We start from the raw sequence: 18,094 nt of genomic DNA, 5'->3' as shown, positions 1-18,094 counted from the left end.
TGGAGTTGTGGATAATGTAGAAGATTGCATAGGATACAGTGGGATATAGATCAGTTGCAGATACAGGTAGAAAAAATGGCAGATGGAGCTTAATCCAGGGAAGTGTAGGGTGCCATACCTTGGGAGATCAAATGTTAAGGAAAAGTATACAGTTACTGGTAGGACCCTGAACAGTATTGGTGTACAGAGGGATCTTGTGATTCAAGTCCTTAGCTCCTTGAAAATGGCCATGCAAGTAGATAGGGTGGTAAAGAAGACATATGGCGTGCTTGCCTTCGTTGGTTGGGGAATTGAGTACAAGAGTCAGGATGTCATGTTGCAGCTTTATAAAACTTTGATTAGGCTGCACTTCGAGTATTGCATGCAATTCTGGTCGCCACATTTCAGAAAGGATGCGGAGACTTTGGAGAAGGTGCAGAAGAGGTTTACCAGGATGCTGCCTGGATTAGAGCATATATGCTATATGAAGAGGTTAGAAAACCTTAGATTGGTTTCTTTGGAGCAGTGAAGGATGAGTGGAGACTTGATAGAAGTTTATAAAATTATGAGATGCATAGATAGGGTTGACAGTCAGAATCTTTTTCCCAGAGTTGGAATGTCTAAAACTTGGGGACATTGTGACGATGCTACTCCATTAACAAGGTTATGGTGTCCTTGGTTTTTTTTTCAAGAGGGGTTGTAAAAAGCAGAGGTTCTGATTTGTCTGGGATAGCAACTTTGTTAATGGCTAACAGATACTGCCTAAGGCAACAATCAGGGAAAAGGGTTTTGGGTTTTTTTTAAAAACACTTGTACAATGAAAGGGTAGTGGCCGGTTCTCCTAGTTCAGGGTTTTTTATTCTGGTTTGGTTTGGGTTTTAGAAAGCAGTCTGCTAGAAGCTGCTGGTAAAAGAAAGCAGCTTGTGGAGAAAGGTTCCCTGAATCAACAGATATTTCTGGCTGACTCTCTCTGACATCTCTCTCCTTTAAGAAACTGTGTTTGAATTTACCTTCTTTGCCAAGGGGCATGTTTACGGGGGTGTTGCAGGAAATTGAAACAGCTCCTTTGTTAAGTTGCGAGGTTTTGGGTCGGTTGGGTTTTCAAATAGTTGTCATTCTAAATTCTGTTTTCTTTTGCTTGTGTTTCATTCGGTGGTGTGTAAATAAATTCTGTTTTACTTGAAGTTAAGTGGTTTGACCAGTTGCATCGCTCCTGGAATATTGACTTTACAACTGCCGAAAACAACTAAAAAAAGTTAATTCCGGGCTACTTTCTTAAAATGTTTTGAGAGGTCAACTCACCAACACCTTCTCAAATGCAACGAGGGATAAGCAAAAAACAATTGCTGACCAGCCAGTGACCCCCACATCTCCTGAGTGAATTAAATGATTATACTGATCAATAACAAGAAAAAGAATTCAAAAGGTTGCAAATGATAACCTTAATGAAAACAAATAGCCCATTTAAGCATTCAAACACTTTAAGAGACAAACAATGCCATTGTGTATGCATTTGGAGCTGCCCCAGTAAGCTGCTCATTTGAAAGCAATCCTACTGTGAAAATGATAAATTGCAAATTTAGTCATGCAGCACAAATTATACAAGATGATCCATCTTGTCCTCTTTCTGAGGTCCCTAACATCACAGAGGCCAGTTATTAACCAAATATATTAATTCCACTTAATAAGAAGAAACATCTGAAGTCACTGGATACTGCGAAAAGCTATGGACCCAAACAAAATTCCAGCAACAGCCCTGAAGACTTGTGCTCCAGACCCAGCTGAGCCCTAGCCAAGCTGTTCCAATACAACTATAGCACTGACAACAACCTGACAAAGTAAAATTTAAAAAATCAGTATGTCCTGTACACAAAAAGCAAGAGAAATCCACCCCAGACAGTTACTGCCCTGTCAGTCTACTCTCGACCATCAGTAAAATTATGGAAGAGGCCATTGATAGTGCAATGAAGCAACAGTTGCTAGGCAGTGATCTGTTCACCAATATTCAGTTTGGGTTCTACCAAGGTCACTCAACTCCTGACTTCTTTACAATCTCGGCTCAAATATAGACAGAAGAGCTGATTTCCTGAGGTGCAGTGAGATCTTCGATATTAAGGCAGCATTTGACCAAGTATGGCATCAAGAAACCCTATCAAAACTGGAGTCAATAAGAACTGGGGGGAATCAGGCTTTGAAGTCATATCTGGCAGAAAGGGAGATGGTCATGCTTGTTGGAGATCAGCCATCTCCACTCCAGGACATCTCTGCAGGAGTTCCTCTGGGTAGTGTCCTGGGCCCAACCACCTTCAGCAGCTTTATCAATGACTTTCCCTCCATCATAAGGTCAGAAGTGGGGATGTTCATTGATGATTGCACAGCGTTCAGCACTATTTGTGACTCTTCAAACACCAAACAGCTCATGTTCAGCAAGACTAGGATATTATTCAGGATTAGGCTGCCATTTGGCAAATAGCTTTTGTGTCTCACAATTATCAGGCAATGACCATCTGTAACAACAGAAAATCTAACCATCACCCTTTGTGATTAATGACTTTACCATCACTGAATAATTCATTGTCAACATTATGGGGTTACCACTAACTAGAAACTGACCTGGACTAGACATATAAACTCAATAGCTCCAAGAATAGGTCAAAGGCTAGGAATTCTACAGCAAGTCAGACACCTCCTGTTTCCCCAGTGCCATCCACAAGCCACAAGTCAGGAGTGTTATGGAACGCTTTTCACTTGTCTGGATAGGTACAGCTCCAACAACAGTCAAGAGCCTCATCAGCACCCAAGGAGAAACAGCCAGTAGATTAGCACCACATTTTCACATTCATTCCCTTCAATATTGACGCATGTACCATTTACAAGATGCACTGCACCAATTCATCAAGGTTCCACCAGCAGAACCCACCAAACACAAGATGTCTACAATCAAGAAAGGCTCAGACAGCAGATACGTGGGGATACCATAATCTGTTTCCTGACTTGGAAACATATCTCTGTTGCTTTACTGTCGCTGGATCAAAATCTTGGAACTCTGTCCATACAGTGCTAAGTGTAACTACCTTCCAAGAACTACACCAGTTCAAGAAAGTGACTCATCACCACTTTCCCAAGAGCAGTCAACTTGGGCAATAATTGCTGGCTTAGCCAATGATGCCCACATTCTGAATATTAATTTTAAAAAGGTACTCTGAAAAACCTGTCACTTTTTATTTCAACTCCAGACATCTTTTGGACAGTTCCTTGACAATTTTACCTTTCCCAATGAGCATATGCACATTTTACGCATTAGCATGGCTTTTCACAATCTCAGAGGGCGTCTTACCTCTACCAGAGTTGTCCCAAGACAAGATACAAAGGGGTACATTATCACTTCTAAAAAAGGGGAGATTTATAACACTTGCCTCCAGCCCTCACTCCTTACTCCACCCTCACCCATACACAGTCCATATATCCTATCCATTCTCTGAGGCATGCAAGTTAAAGCCTTTAACACATCCCCCATTGACCCTCATGCCCCTATACTCAACACCCTTTTCCTCTTGGTGAAAGTGAGTACTGCGGATGCTAGAGATTAGAGTCAAGAGTGTAGTGCTGGAAAAGCACAGCAGGTCAGGCAGCATCCGAGGAGCAGGAAAATCGACGTTTCGGGCAGAAGGGCTTTTACCTGAAACGCGATTCTCCTGCTCTTCGGATGTTGCCTGACCTGCTGTGCTTTTCCAGCACCACACTCTTGACCTTTTTCCTCTTCGTATACCATGTCAATTAATTGGGTATCTGCAAGTATCTATGCATGCAGGAGAGAAAATATAGTTCAATTAGTTTCAGTTCTGTATTACAGGCTACACACTATTAAGAAAAGTGTTGTAATTCATAAAATAAATGTTTGTGGCACTGCTAAAAAGTTATTGACACTTCTGGAGATTTCCTGTCAGTTCTTGATGATCTTGACAAGTTGGGTTGTGCCAAGGTTTGATACACCTTTTACACACAATGTTCTCCAAAGGTAAAAAATCACACAACACCAGGTTATAGTCCAACAGGTTTAATTGGAAGCACACTAGCTTTCGGAGCGATGCTCCTTCATCAGGTGATTGTGGAGGGCTCGATCGTAACACAGAATTTATAGCAAAAATTTAGTGTTTTGTAACTGAAATTATACATTGAAAAATTGATTGTCTGTTAAGCCTTTCATCTGTTAGAATACAGTGATAGTTTCACTTCTTTCATGTGTAAATCACAAAACCTTTTTTTTAAAGTTGCATTCTCAGGTTAGCTGTTAACAATGGTGATAGCTAGACAATATGTTGAAGGTAACTCCAAAGATAACTGCCACCCCTCCAAAGGATACTTAACATGATCCCCAAGAATCTCCGAGCACCGTCCCCAAAATTTTAATGGGACTGCACCTGTAGGGCTCTCTCGGCTTTGTGATAGGATACCTTGGCTATCCAAAGGAAATTCCTTGGGAATAGGCATGTTCTTACCAGATCCAGGTTTCATTTGCCATTTTACTTTCATTTCAGTGGAGGCCTGGCCATTTAAATGGCCAGCCACCTGTGGGAAGGTGTGGATTATTTCCTGGCCCCAATCCCACCCCCATGACAATGAGAAATACCCAATTCTGGGACATTACTGAGGATTTTCAACCATTCTCATTATTTTCACAGTAACAGGGACCCTTCTCCAACATGATGAATATTTGAGCCTGTGTTGTTCTCTACAGATGCTGCATAACCTGTTGAGCTTTTCCAGTTTTTCTAGTTTGAATTGAGCATAACATTTCTATTTCAATTCCACCCCTTTAGAAATAAAGTACAGGGCTTGGCTTGTTACTTTTATGGCCTTGATAATCTATAGAGTGACTTTTAGTGATTGTTACATTTATATTTCCAAAGATATCTTTGATTCTTTAACCTATTTGGACTCACATGTTCCATTAATAGTGATCTCTGTATTCTTCCTGGAGGAGCACAGGTCATTGAAAATGTAAAAGCAATAAAAAACTTATCATGTTAAGTAGCAAATTATGCTGCCACCTATGTTCAGTTTGTCCTGCATGAGATCCTGAGCTTTACCTGATTGGCCATTGCATGTCCTCCCTCCAATGGTATCTACTCCAGCCTTTTCCATTTTGTATTTTAAACACCAAGCTAATTGTTGAACCAGGTGCTCTCAGCGGTGGTCGGGAGGCGGATGGGATTATCTCATTGCGCTTCCAGTATCTCTGCTGATTGCGTTGGAACCTGCAAAAACACTTGCTGTAACTGTGGACTTCTTAATAATGAGGTTGAGGCCTATACTTTTATCTTTGTGTCAGGCAGGCAGAAGCAGCTGGGTGTGAAGGCATTGGTGGAGGTGGTGATGTTGTCACCAGCACTAACAATTACCGACTTCTCCCACGTGTATCACGAAGCTGTCAGTCCGGACTACTGGAGCTGATTATTCTGCCTCTAGTGTTTAAACTTTGCTTGAACCTTAATTATATTTACAATAAATATCCTGCCTGAGTTCTGTCTTTAACAGTATGCTTCTTTTTTAAACAAGCTAATGCGTTGACTGCAGTGGAAATCTGTAGACTTTTAAATAGCCACATCTGCAAAGGAATTATCCATATTGTAAAGTTATCTGATCATTATTCTGATGCCAGTACTAAGAAGCTGTTCGGAAGAAAGCAGTGTGTTGGCCTGCTTGTCAGATTGCATGACACTTCACTGATTTCATTAGACAGTGGCACTAACGTCGCGCTGTCATGGTGTGAAGGACAAAGTTATTTTGTGGATTTAGACTTTCAATAACTCTCACCTGCTCTTCTGCAGGTCAGGCTATGTTACAGCACAGGAGGAGGCCAGTTGTGCTGTAGTAACTGCTATCTAGTGCCACAGTGATGTGGCATGACATTATAGCTTCTGTAACATAAGAATGAGACATAAGTAGCGGAGTGCTAAAAAACTTCACTAAACCATTAATACAACATCACCATGTTGTGCTGGAATCACAGGCACTTACACATGTGGGACCAAGCTAAGCGATTCAAAGGTAGCATGCTTCCTACAGCATGTCATGCTGCAAGAGGACTCAGTAAGATGGAGAATGACGCCTTGAAACAAACAGACCACATACTATAATATGGTGATAACATTAGGAGCATGTACCTCAAAAGTACGTTGCTTACTAGCTGTGAGACATAACACAATGATTCAGCCCATCGTACTTCTGCTAATTCTCCAAAACACATCCCCGTTCTTCCCTCAGACATTTTTGCACGTTTATTTTCTAAAGTCTCTTAGAAAATGTGATCGCCTCTTAATTTGGTGGAGGGGGAGAGTGTGGTAATGATATTCAGTAGTTTCTTCTGAGGGGAATCAGTATTGTCTTGAAGATGATGAAGAAGAAGTAAACTTGTCTACTTATTGAACAGAACCTACCAAGGAGATGTAGCAACAGCAGCTATAGCCATGCACCCAAGAAGAAATGTCTCCCAGAATAAATCGAGTATGGTGCTGGAAAAGCACAGCAGGTCAGGGAGCATCCGAGGAGGAGGAGGAGTGTCGATGTTTCCGGCAGGACCCTTCATCAGAACCTGCCTGAAATGTCGACTCTCCTGCTCCTCGGACACTGCCGGACCTGCTGTGCTTTCTCCAGCGCCACAATCTACCTACTTTGACTCTCCAGCATCTGCAGTCCTCACTGTCTCCCAGTGTAAATTGCCAAATCACTGCTTGGGAGCACAGACCTTGTGCTAGTTCAGTCAACAGTGAAAGTAAGTAAAGCTTCAGGAATTTTGACAGCTAGTAAAATGAATAAAAGATATCAAGAATTATGGAATTAGAAAGAGCATCTCAGTCATGTAAGGAAGATGTCTCAGAGCTATGAAACAAATTCAGGACCATTGAAGCTTTTTTCCTTCATGAATGGTGGCTGGAGGTTGCAAGGAAGACCCATCAGCCATGAAGGCACGAGAGAGGTTTATCAATCAATGCCAACAACACCAGACCATTGAGGTTATGGAGGCAGAGAATGTCCTTGTGATGTTTAATGTCGAGTATAGGAAGTACCTTGAACATCTCAAAACTCAACAAGAATTAGCTCAGTCTAACTACCTCTGCGACACTACTATGACTAAAACTACGCTACTCTACCAAAGGTCCAGCTGTTAGCAGTCAAGCAGAGCAATCAAAAGCCTTGCAGGCTGAAAATAAGAAGCTCATAGAAGACTGGCAAAACTCTCCCCCAATGCTAAAAATAGATCAGAAGTTGAGGCTTTTCATCTTGTACTCAATAGAAGTAGGATGCAAGAAACATTTCAGAGAAAAAAAAACAGACACTACTTTATATAGCAGTAGAAGAGGATGCTGATTGGTTGGGCCACCATTGGCATGGAGATGTGACAATAGCAGTTAACCGCCGATTGTAATACTCAGACCAGACAGTTCATAGGTACAGCACGGAAACAGACCCTTTGGTCCAACTCATCCAGGCCGCCCAGCTATCCTAAACTAATCTAGTCCCATTTGCCAGCACTTGGCCCATATCCCTCTAAACCCTTCCTATTCATATACCCATCCAGATGCCTTTTAAATGCTGTGTGCCAGCTTCCACCACTTCCTCTGGCAGCTCATTCCACACATGTGCCATCCTCTGCGTGAAAACGTCATCCCTTTGGTTCCCTTTATATCTTTCCTTTCTCATCCTAAACCTATGCCCTCTAGTTCTGGATTCCCCCACCCCAGGGAAAAGATCTTGTCTACTTGTCCTATCCATGTCCCTCATGATTTTATAAACCCCTCAGTCTCCGAACGTCCAGGAAAAATAGCCCCAGCCTATTCAACCTCTAAAATCCTCCAACCCTGGTAATATCCTTATAAATTTTTTCTGAACCCTTTGAAGTTTCACAACATCTTTCTGATAGGAAGGAGACCAGAATTGCATGCAATATTCCAAAAGTGGCCTAACCAATGTCCTGTGCAGTTGCAACATGACCACCCAATTTCGATACTCAGTGCTCTGACCAATAAAGGAAAGCATACCAAATGCCTTCTTCACTATCCTATCTACCTGCAACTTTACTTTCAATGAACTATGAAACTGCACTCCAAGGACTCTTTGTTCAGCAACACTCTCCAGGACCTTACCATTTGAGTGTATAAGTCCTGCTCTGATTTGCTTTCCCAAAATGCAGCACCTCACATTTATCTAAATTAAACTCCATCTGCCAATTCTCAGCCCATTGGCCCATCTGATCAAGATCCTGTTGTAATCTGAGGTAACCTTCTTTGCTGTCCACTACACCTCCAATTTTTGGATCATCTGCAAACTTACTGATTATACCTCCTATGTTGACATCCAAAACATTTATGTACACAATGAAAAGCAGTGGACCCAGCACTGACTCTTGTGGCACACCACTGGCCATAGGCCTCTAGTCTAAAAAGCAACCCTCCACCACCATTCTCTGCCTTCTACCTTTGAGCCAGTTCTGTATCCAAATGGCTAGTTCTGCTTGTGTTCCATGAGATCTAACCTTGCTAACCAGTTTCCCATGTGGACCCTTGTCGAATGCCATACTGAAGTCCATATAGATCACATCTACCGCTCTGCCCTCATCAATCCTCTTTGTTATTTCTTGAAAAAAACGCAATCAAGTTCGTGAGGTATGATTTCCCATGCACAAAGCCTTGCCCACTATCCCTAATCAGTCCTTGTCTTTCCAAACGCATGTAAATCCTGTCCTTCAGGATTCCTTCCAACAACTTGCCCACTACCAGTGTCAGGCTCACTGGTCTACAGTTCTCTGGCTTTTCCTTACCATCTTTCTTAAACAGTGTCACCACGATAGCCAACTCCAGTTTCCAGAACATCACCTGTGACTATCGATGATACAAATATCTCAGCGAGGGACCCAGCAATCATGTCCCTAGCTTCCCACAGAGGTCTAGGGAATGCCTGATCAGGTTCTGGGGATTTATCCAGTTTTATGTGTTTCAAAGCATACAGCACTTCCTCCTCTGTAATATGGACATTTTTCAAGATGTCATCATCTTTTTCCCCACATTTCATATCTTCCATATCCTTCTCCACAGGAAGTACTGATGCAAAATACTCGTATCGTATCTCCCCCATCTCCTGTGGCTCCACACATAGGCTGCCTCACTGACCTTTAAGGGGCCCTATTTGCTCCCTAGTTACCCTTGTGTCCTTAATGTATTTGGAAAATCCCTTTGAATTCTCCTTAACTCTAGTTACCGAAGCTATCTCATATCCTTTTTTTGCCCTCCTGATTTCCCTCTCAAGTATACTCCTACCTTCTTTATACTCTTCTAAGGATTCACTCGATCTATCCTGTCCAGACCAGACATATGCTTTCTTTGTTTTCTTAATCAAAACCTCAATTTCTCTAGTCATCCAGTATTCCCTATACCTACCAGTCTTTCATTTCATCCCAACAGGAATATACTCTCTCTGGGCTCTCATTATCTCATTTTTGAAGGCTTCCTATTTTCCAGCCGTCCCTTTACCTGCAAACATCTGCCCTCAGTCAGCTTTTGAAAGATCTTGCCCAATACCAACAAAATTGGCCTTCCTCTAATTTAGAACTTCAACTTTTAGATCTGGTCTATCCTTTTCCATCACTATTTTAAATCTAATAGAATTATGGTCGCTGGCCCCAAAGTGCTTTCCCACTGACACTTCAGTCACCTGCTCTACCTTATTTCCCAAGAATAGGTCAAGTTTTGCACCTTCTCTCATAGGTACATCCACATACTGAATCAGAAAATCTTCTTGTACACACTTAACAAATTTCTCTCCATCTAAACCCTTTAACACAATGGCAGTCCCAGTCTATGTTTGGAAAGATAAAATCCCCTACCATGACTACCCTATTATTCTTACAGATAACTGAAATCTCCTTACAAATTTGTTTCTCAATTTCCCGCTGACTATTAGGGGGGTCTATAATACAATCCCAATAAGGTGATCATCCTTTTCTTATTTCTCAGTTCCAACCAAATAACTCCCCTTGATGTATTTCTAGGAATATTGTCCCAAAGTACAGCTGTAATGTTATCCCTTATCAAAAATGCCACTCCCCCTCCTCTTTGCCTCCCTTTCTATCCTTCCTGTAGTATTTGTATCCTGGAACATTAAACTGCCAGTCCAGTCCATCCCAGAGCCATGTTTCTGTAATTGCTATGATATCCCAGTCCCATGTTCCTAACCATGCCCTGAGTTCACCTGCCTTCCCTGTTAGGCCCCTTGCAATGAAATCCATGCAGTTTAATTTATTTGTCCTACCTTGTTCTCTGCTTTGTTCCTGCCTGCCCTGACTGTTTGACTTGCTCCCTTTCTGAACTGTATCAGTCTCAGATGGATCTCTTTTCTCACTATTTCCCTGGGTCCCACTCCCTGCCTTAAGAGTTTAAATCCTCCTGAGCAGCTCTAGCAAACCTCCCTGCCAGTATATTAGTCCCTTTCCAGTTCAGGTGCAATCGGTCCTTCTTGTACAGGTCACTTCTACCTCAGAAGAGATTCCAATGATCCAAAAATGTGCATCTTTCTCCCATACACCAGCTCCTCAGCCATGCATTCATCTGCTCTATCCTTCTATTCCTACCCTCACTAGCTTGTAGCACTAGGAGTAATCCAGATATTACTACTCTCGAGGATCTCCTTTTTAAATTCCTGCCTAACTCTCTGTAATCTCTCTTCAGAGTCTCAACCTTTTCCCTTCCTGTATTGTTGGTTCCAATGTGGACAATGACCTCCTGCTGGCCCCTCTCCTCCTTGAGAACATTCCGCACCCTCTCTGAGACATCCTTGATCCTGACACCAGAGAGGCAACACACTATTCTGATTTTTCGTTGCTGGCTGCAGAAGTGTCTGTCTGTACCTCAGACTAGACAGCCCCCTATCACAATCGATCACTTGGAACTCAACGTACCCCTCATAACATTAGAGCCAGTGTCGATACCAGAAACTTGGCTATTTATGTTACATTCCCCTGAGAGTCCATCACTCCTTGCATTTTCCAAAACAGCATACTTATTTGAAATGGGGATAGCCACAGAAGACTCCTGCACTATCTGCCGACGTCTCCGACCTTTCCTGGAGTGATACCATCTACCTAGCTTCGTCTGCGGTTTTTCTCCCTTCCTATAACTGCCATCCATTACACTCCCTAGCTCTTGTAAATTCGTCATTACCTCTAATTGCCACTCTGACTGCTCCATGTGATATGATAGGATTCACAACCAAAGACACTTCCTGCAGACATAAGCATCAGTAATGTGGAAACTCTCCCTTAACTCTGACATCTGACAGGAAGAGCATATCACTCTGCTGAAGGCCATCTTTGCTCTTTGACAATCAACAGACCCAGAAAATAGCACAATTTTTTTGCTCTAAAAGCAGTGCTCCAGGCTAACTTTGTACTTATGGTTTATATTTTTAATATTTAATCAAGAGACAGATCTCAACAAAACATATAATCAGGAAAGAACCCACTCTATTCACTACTGTAGACTTACTGCAAGGTTACACATTAAAAACTATGCGCTTATCTGTTCCTGTGCTGTGAGATCTCCCACACAAGGTCCTCCAAGGTCAGTTGTGAATTTCGTTGTTTGTTCATTTTTCCCAGACACACTCCGATGTCCAGAGATACGTGAACTCAAACTGCAAAGTCCGTAAGAGTGCAGATTCACTGCTGTGTCAGTTAGAAGTCTAGGTTTATTCCTCTCTCTCTCCCTCATTAACCATGTGCTTGCTGCCTTTTGTCTGTCTTTCTCCTTTTAAAAGTGTTGTTGCTTTGATTTTTCTCCCCCAAAGTTCCAAAACAGTGCAATAGCTTCTAAAACAGTGAAAGCTGCTCCTGGAATTCAAGGAAATCACCTCCAACACCTCAGGGTCTTGCCATAGGGATACAATGCAGCTCTTGTGGCTGTCTCCACAATCCCTTATTTTGAGAAATGTTTGTATAAATTCCTTTTGCTGACACAAACCAGAGTCCTGAGGACTTATATGTGTAGCAGCACTGCATGCTTGGCTGATGAGCTTACATTGGTTTCTGGAGTGACTCCTGGCGCAATCCAGGTAATGTACAAAATGCTTCCAATTGCAGAATCATGTCTAATGGTGGATATACTTTGCTGAAACTTGGAGGTTCAGGTTCATTGAGCACAAGTGGCATATTGCCCACTTTGAAAGGTCAACAAGACATGTTGTTTGATGTCTGCCAGTCATTGGGACATATGCCCTCCAAACCTGGCTCACACCAGCACTAAAACTCAGATATCACATTCCTTATTTGGGTGGGAAGCAAAATTTGTTTTTTGGCTTCATGGCAACATCCTGTGAGTGGTGAAATTCACTTGCGGATTTACTGCATAGTCCCGGCGAGAGATATCTAGCTTCATCTGCTGCTCATAGTTTTGAGACACCATCCAGGTAATCTGAGATGGGCTCAGGAGCAAAAGTGTCTGACTTAAATCCTGTAATGATTTTTCACGACATGCAATGAGTGCGGATTTGATCAGGCTATCCATTATCACGCAGGGGTAGTTTGAAATGCACTATCTCAGCATCAAGATGACATGGTGAACAGATGGCTTAGGACCCTATTAGCAAAGTTGCTAATTCTGTCACTCAGACAACTAACATTTTCACCCGAGTGACACAGCAGAGTGATCTTGTGGAAGGAAGGAGGCTGTTTGCTACAGAAATGCTCAGAACTCCAACACTGACGTAGCCGCCAAGTTCTAGGAGATTGCCTGCTGTTGTTAATGAGTAAGGGTCTATCATTCCTGAAGAAGGGCTTATGCCCGAAATGTCGATTCTCATGTTCCTTTGATGCTGCCTGACCTGCTGCGCTTTTCCAGCAACACATTTTTAAGCAAGGGTCTATCACAGAATTGTTACAGGGCAGATGTGGGCCATTTGACCCATTGTGCCTGCACCAGCTCTTCAAAGCCTTGCACATGCTGTCGGCAGATCCACAAAGACATTAGGGAGAGAATTCCAGGATTTTGGCCCAGCGACACTGTAAGGAACAGCAGTGTACTTCCAAGTCAGGATGGTGAGTGGTTTGGGGAGGAACGTGGAGGTGGTGGTGCTCCTGCTGCTGTTGACCTGCGAGATGGATGTGGTTCTGGGTTTGGAAGCTGCTGTCTCAGCATCCTTGGCAAATTACTGCAGCACATCTTGTTGATAGTACACACAGAGTGTTGGTGGTGGAGTAGGTGGATGTGGTGCCAATCAAAGAGGCTGCTTTGTCCTGGATGATGTCAAGTTACGTGAGTGTTCTTAGAGCTGCACTTATCCAGACAAGTAGGAAGATTACATCACATTCCTGATTTGTGCCTTTGGAAAGTCAGGAGGTGACCTACTCACCGCAGTATGCCCAGTCTCTGACCTGTTCCTGTAGCCACTTTAGTTATAGGGTGAGTCCCATTGAGTTTCTACTCATTGGTAAACCCCAGAATGTTGATAATAGGTGAATTCAGTAATGGTAACACTATTGAATGTCAAGGGCAGGTGGCTAAATTATCTCTTATTGGAGGTGGTCGTTGCCTGGTATTTGTATGATGTCAATGTTGCTTGTCACTTGTCAGCCCAAACCTTGGTATTGTCCAGACCTTGTTGCATTTGAACATGGCCTGCTTCACTATCTGAGGAGTAGTGAATGCTGCTGAACATGATGCGATCATTGGCAAACATCCCCACTTATGATGAAGGGACTGTCATTGATGAAGAAACTGAAGATAGTTGGGCCTAGGACACTACCCTGAGGAACTCCAGCGGAGGTGTCCTGGAGCTGAGATGACTGACTTCCAACAACCATGACCATCTTTCTATGTGCCAAGCATGACTCCAACATGCGGAGAGTTTGCCCCGATACTCATTGATTCCAGTTTTGTTGCAGCATTTTGATGCTACACTCAGTCAAATGCAGCTTTGATGTCAAGGGCTGTCAGTCTCACCCCATCTCTGGACTTCAGCTCTTTTGTCCTTGTTTGAGCCAAGGTTGTAATAAGGTCAGGAGCTGAATGGCGGAACACAAACTGAGCATCAGTGAGAAGGTTGGTACTAAGAGGAATCTCCTCTGTGAACCTTGGACTCTTTCTTTCAGCTGGAGCTGACAAAAGTTCAGACACTGGAGGTTTAACTGGCTTTTGGAAGGTTGCAAGGTGATTTACAAATCATGCACAGGGTTGGTTACCCTTTACAAATGATGCCAAGCGTTTCAGGTGATGCTGGTTTCCCAACATCAGAGTCATCCTAACCCCACCCAGGCATTGCCCCCACCCATGAGCTTGTTGCCATGCCACAAACTCACAACAAATCCCAATGATTGCCAACGAGAACCAAGATGGTCATCAAGATCAGCCTGAATGCCAATTAAAAAACAGGACGTGCTGGAGGAACTCAGAGTTTAATGTTTCTCTCTCCACAGATACTGCCAGATCTGCTGAGTTCCTCCTGCACTTTCTGGCTTTATTTGTGCATTCCAATCATCCTGCTCTGTGCATTTCCAGTTTTTTAAAATGGTTTTGTTCATTTTGGCAGGAGGCGATTGCTTACTGGTATTATTATCTGACTGTTAACCCAGAGACTCAGGTCATGCTATGGGGACCTGGGTTCAAATCCTACCATTGCAGATGGTGGAACTTGAACTCAATAAAAATTAAGAAGCTAACGATGACCATGAATCCAGGGTTGATTGTTGGAAAAGTCCATCTGGTTCACTAATGTCTTTTAGTGAAGGAAATTGCCATCCTTACCTGGTCTGCCCTACATGTGACGAGGCATAAGTAAGGACTGCAGATGCTGGAGATCAGAGTCTAGATCAGAGTGGTGCTGGAAAAACACAGCAGGTCAGGCAGCATCCGAGGAGCAGGAAAATCAACGTTTCGGGCAAAAGCCCTACATGTGACTCCAGACCCATAGCAATGTGATTGACTCTCCACTGTCCTCTGGACAATAAATGCTAGTCAAGCCAGTGACACCCTCATCCTGTTAATGAATTAAAAAATTAGGGCTTTCCAATTTTGAAGAATGAGATGTGATCTTGTTACATTTGAACTGTATCATTATCTGATGGGTCGTGAGTGGAGCTGAACATTGTGCAGTCATCAACGAACATCCTCATTCTGAACTTACAATGGACAGAAGGTCATCAGGGGTGATCTTGTTGAAATATAGAAGATTTTTAAGGGGCTTGACAGGGTAAATGCTGAGGGGATCGGAAGGCAGAGTCTCAGAATAAAGGGATGCCCATTTAAGATTGAGATGAGGAGTAATTGCATCTCTCAGAGGGTTGTGAACCCCTTGCTATGAAGAGGAGTGGGGGCCGAATCCCTGTGTATATTTGAGGCTTAGATTGATAAATTCTTGATCAGCAGGAGAATCAAGGGAAAATGTAAGAAAGTGAACGCGAGGAACGTTGGATCACCCATGATCCTGTTGACCGGCAGAGCAGACTCGAGAATAGCCTATTCCTGTTCCTAGTTCTTATGGTGTAATGGTCTTATTTCTGTTAGTGGTGCATTCACTAGCTAAATATGAAAATGCTCATTCTCTAACAATAACCACTATCCATCACGTTTCGATTTTCTTCTCCATGAAGCTGTGTGCTCTTGGTTTGTTGCTTTTGTTCCCGATATAGAACGTGACCCATTTTCAGACTTGATTTGATTGATCTTTAACAGAATTAAAATTAACCCTGACACCATTTACAGCATCAGTAGTTATCCTGAGATGTTGAGCTTGACTTGTTATGCAACTGGGATTTCAATGTCATCAGTGCTTGCTTTAATGGGAATGCGAGTTAGCAGTAACACTTCATTTCTGTCTATTTCAGCATAGTTCGGTTATGTTTCACTGTGAGCACCTATGTATACATTATTAGATATGTGATGGTTCATCCCAATATGAAGTTATACAGCTCATGTCAACTCCTGTGTCTATTGTGGGTGAAGTTGGTAATCATATTTTCTTGTCAGATTTCTGATTATATAGATACACAATCTTTATAGGGGACTTAAACATCTGAAAGAGTTTGTGACAAGTAGAAGTGGGAAATACGAAATGACAGTACCAGACGGAAAGATCATTGTGTCACCTCTTCTGGGAAAGGCCCACTGAATTGCGTGGCCCTTACGCATTTACGAGGCCACGACATAAGCCTTCCCTGGGATTACGGAGCCAGCGAGTGGATGTTCTATCTACTAGGAGCTACCAGCCAAGCACAGCTCAGTAGCTCCCACACTCATCAATGCTAAGGGGATGTAGTGGCTGCTGCTGGTGGTGAACCTCAAAGCCTTAGGATCCATCCCCTGGGTGATGGCGGGAAGGGGTTACGGGAAAAGGGTCCATGAGATGGGGTTGAGATCAGTTGTCTAAAAGGGCCAGGAGGCAGCTGTCCACGTTCATCTCCCGGTGCCTGACCCCCTCATTCAAGCACCAATGAGGAGACCCTCTCCCCCACCAACAAAAGAGCCCAAAGCAATCTGTTAATGAGACATAGGAGGAGAAGTAAGCCATTCAGCCCATTGAGTCTGCTCCACCATTCATGGCTGATCTGACAATCTTCAACATTCCTGCTAAATGCCCATATTCCTTGATACCCTTACTGAATAAAAATCATAGTCCTGAAAATACATTTTGTCTTTCAGGCTCACTGCATGACAACAGTTCTGCCTAGCCACAAGGTGGGAACTTTGAAAAGGGTACCTAGAGGCCTTCAAACCCTGGTGAGATTTCAGGCAGATGTGAGAAGGTGGCACAGTCCCCATTTTACCACCAAACACAGCTTGGGTGAGGGCATTACATCCTGTCCAATGTCTCTTTTTGTTTAGGCATCAAGGGACATAGATTTAAGACAATCACTGATGAATGGAACAGAGACTTCAGGAATTAATTAACCAAGAGCGAACGAGAGAAAGAGAGAGAAATTTGCCCTCCACTTGACACTTGTCCTGACCACAGGGCACCCAGAAATGTTTTAGAACCAAAACACCTGAGGACCTAGTCTTCAGGGGATTCAATGCCAGGCTTATAGGTGTTTTCTCTTCTGGGTGTTGAGGAGTACAGGTTGCAGAAAAGGGGAGGTCAGTAGGGTCAGGAGGTGGAGTTCAGTGGCCATTCTGTAGCCCCTGTCTGGCATGGGGTTCGGAGAAATGGAGGCCCCATGCTCAACCCAACTGGCAGGCTGCCCTGATTCCCCAGACAGAAAAAAACAGGCACTTTCTCTCTTTGCTTGGAAGACAGGTAATGGGGTTTATGAGTGAATTTAAACCTTTAATTGGCTATTAATTGATCACTTTCAGAGGTTAATTGTTTTCAAGTCAGCAAGGTGCCCAGTGGACCTTCTCACCCAGTCCCTAATTCGTGAGGTGGCAAGTGATACTTCAGGATCAATTATTCATCCTTCTTGTACCTGCAAGGAGGGGTAATTCTACCCAATTATAGAACATAGAACAGAACTACACAGCACAGGAACAGGCCCTTCAGCCCACAATGCTGTGCCAAACATGATGCCAAAATAAATTAATCCCTTCTGCTTGCCCTTGGCCCATTTCCCTCCATTTCTTGCATACTCAAGTGCTTATCTAAAAGTCCCTTAAATGCCCCCATTGTAGTAGTCTCCACCTGACAGCATGTTCCTACCACTTTCTGTAAAAACTTGCCTCTTCCTTTGAACTTTACCCCTCCCACCTGAAATCCGCATCAACTCTGAGTAAAAGATTCTGACCATCAACCCTACTGATGCAGCTCATAATTTTATAGACTTCCATAAAGTCTCCTGTCAGCTTCCACTGCTCCAAAAAACAACAATGTGGGTTTTCCTAGCGTCTCCTTATAGCTCATACGCTCTAATCCAGGCAACATCCTGTGAAGCCTCTTCTGCACCCTCTCCAAAGTCTTCAAGGAGACCAGAATTGAATGCAAAATGTGGTCTAATCAAAATCTTTTAAAGCTGCAACATGACACCCTGTCTCTTGTACTCAACTATCCTATCCCCCGGAAGCAAATATCCAATCCCTATCATCCTGTCTTATGTTCATAGCCCTGATTCCCCCACCTGTACTTTTTGCATGCATTC

The sequence above is a fragment of the Chiloscyllium punctatum genome, chromosome 12, assembly GCF_047496795.1.
Source record: "Chiloscyllium punctatum isolate Juve2018m chromosome 12, sChiPun1.3, whole genome shotgun sequence".
Classification (NCBI taxonomy): Eukaryota; Metazoa; Chordata; class Chondrichthyes; order Orectolobiformes; family Hemiscylliidae; genus Chiloscyllium; species Chiloscyllium punctatum.
Note: the sequence above shows the minus strand (reverse complement) of the source record.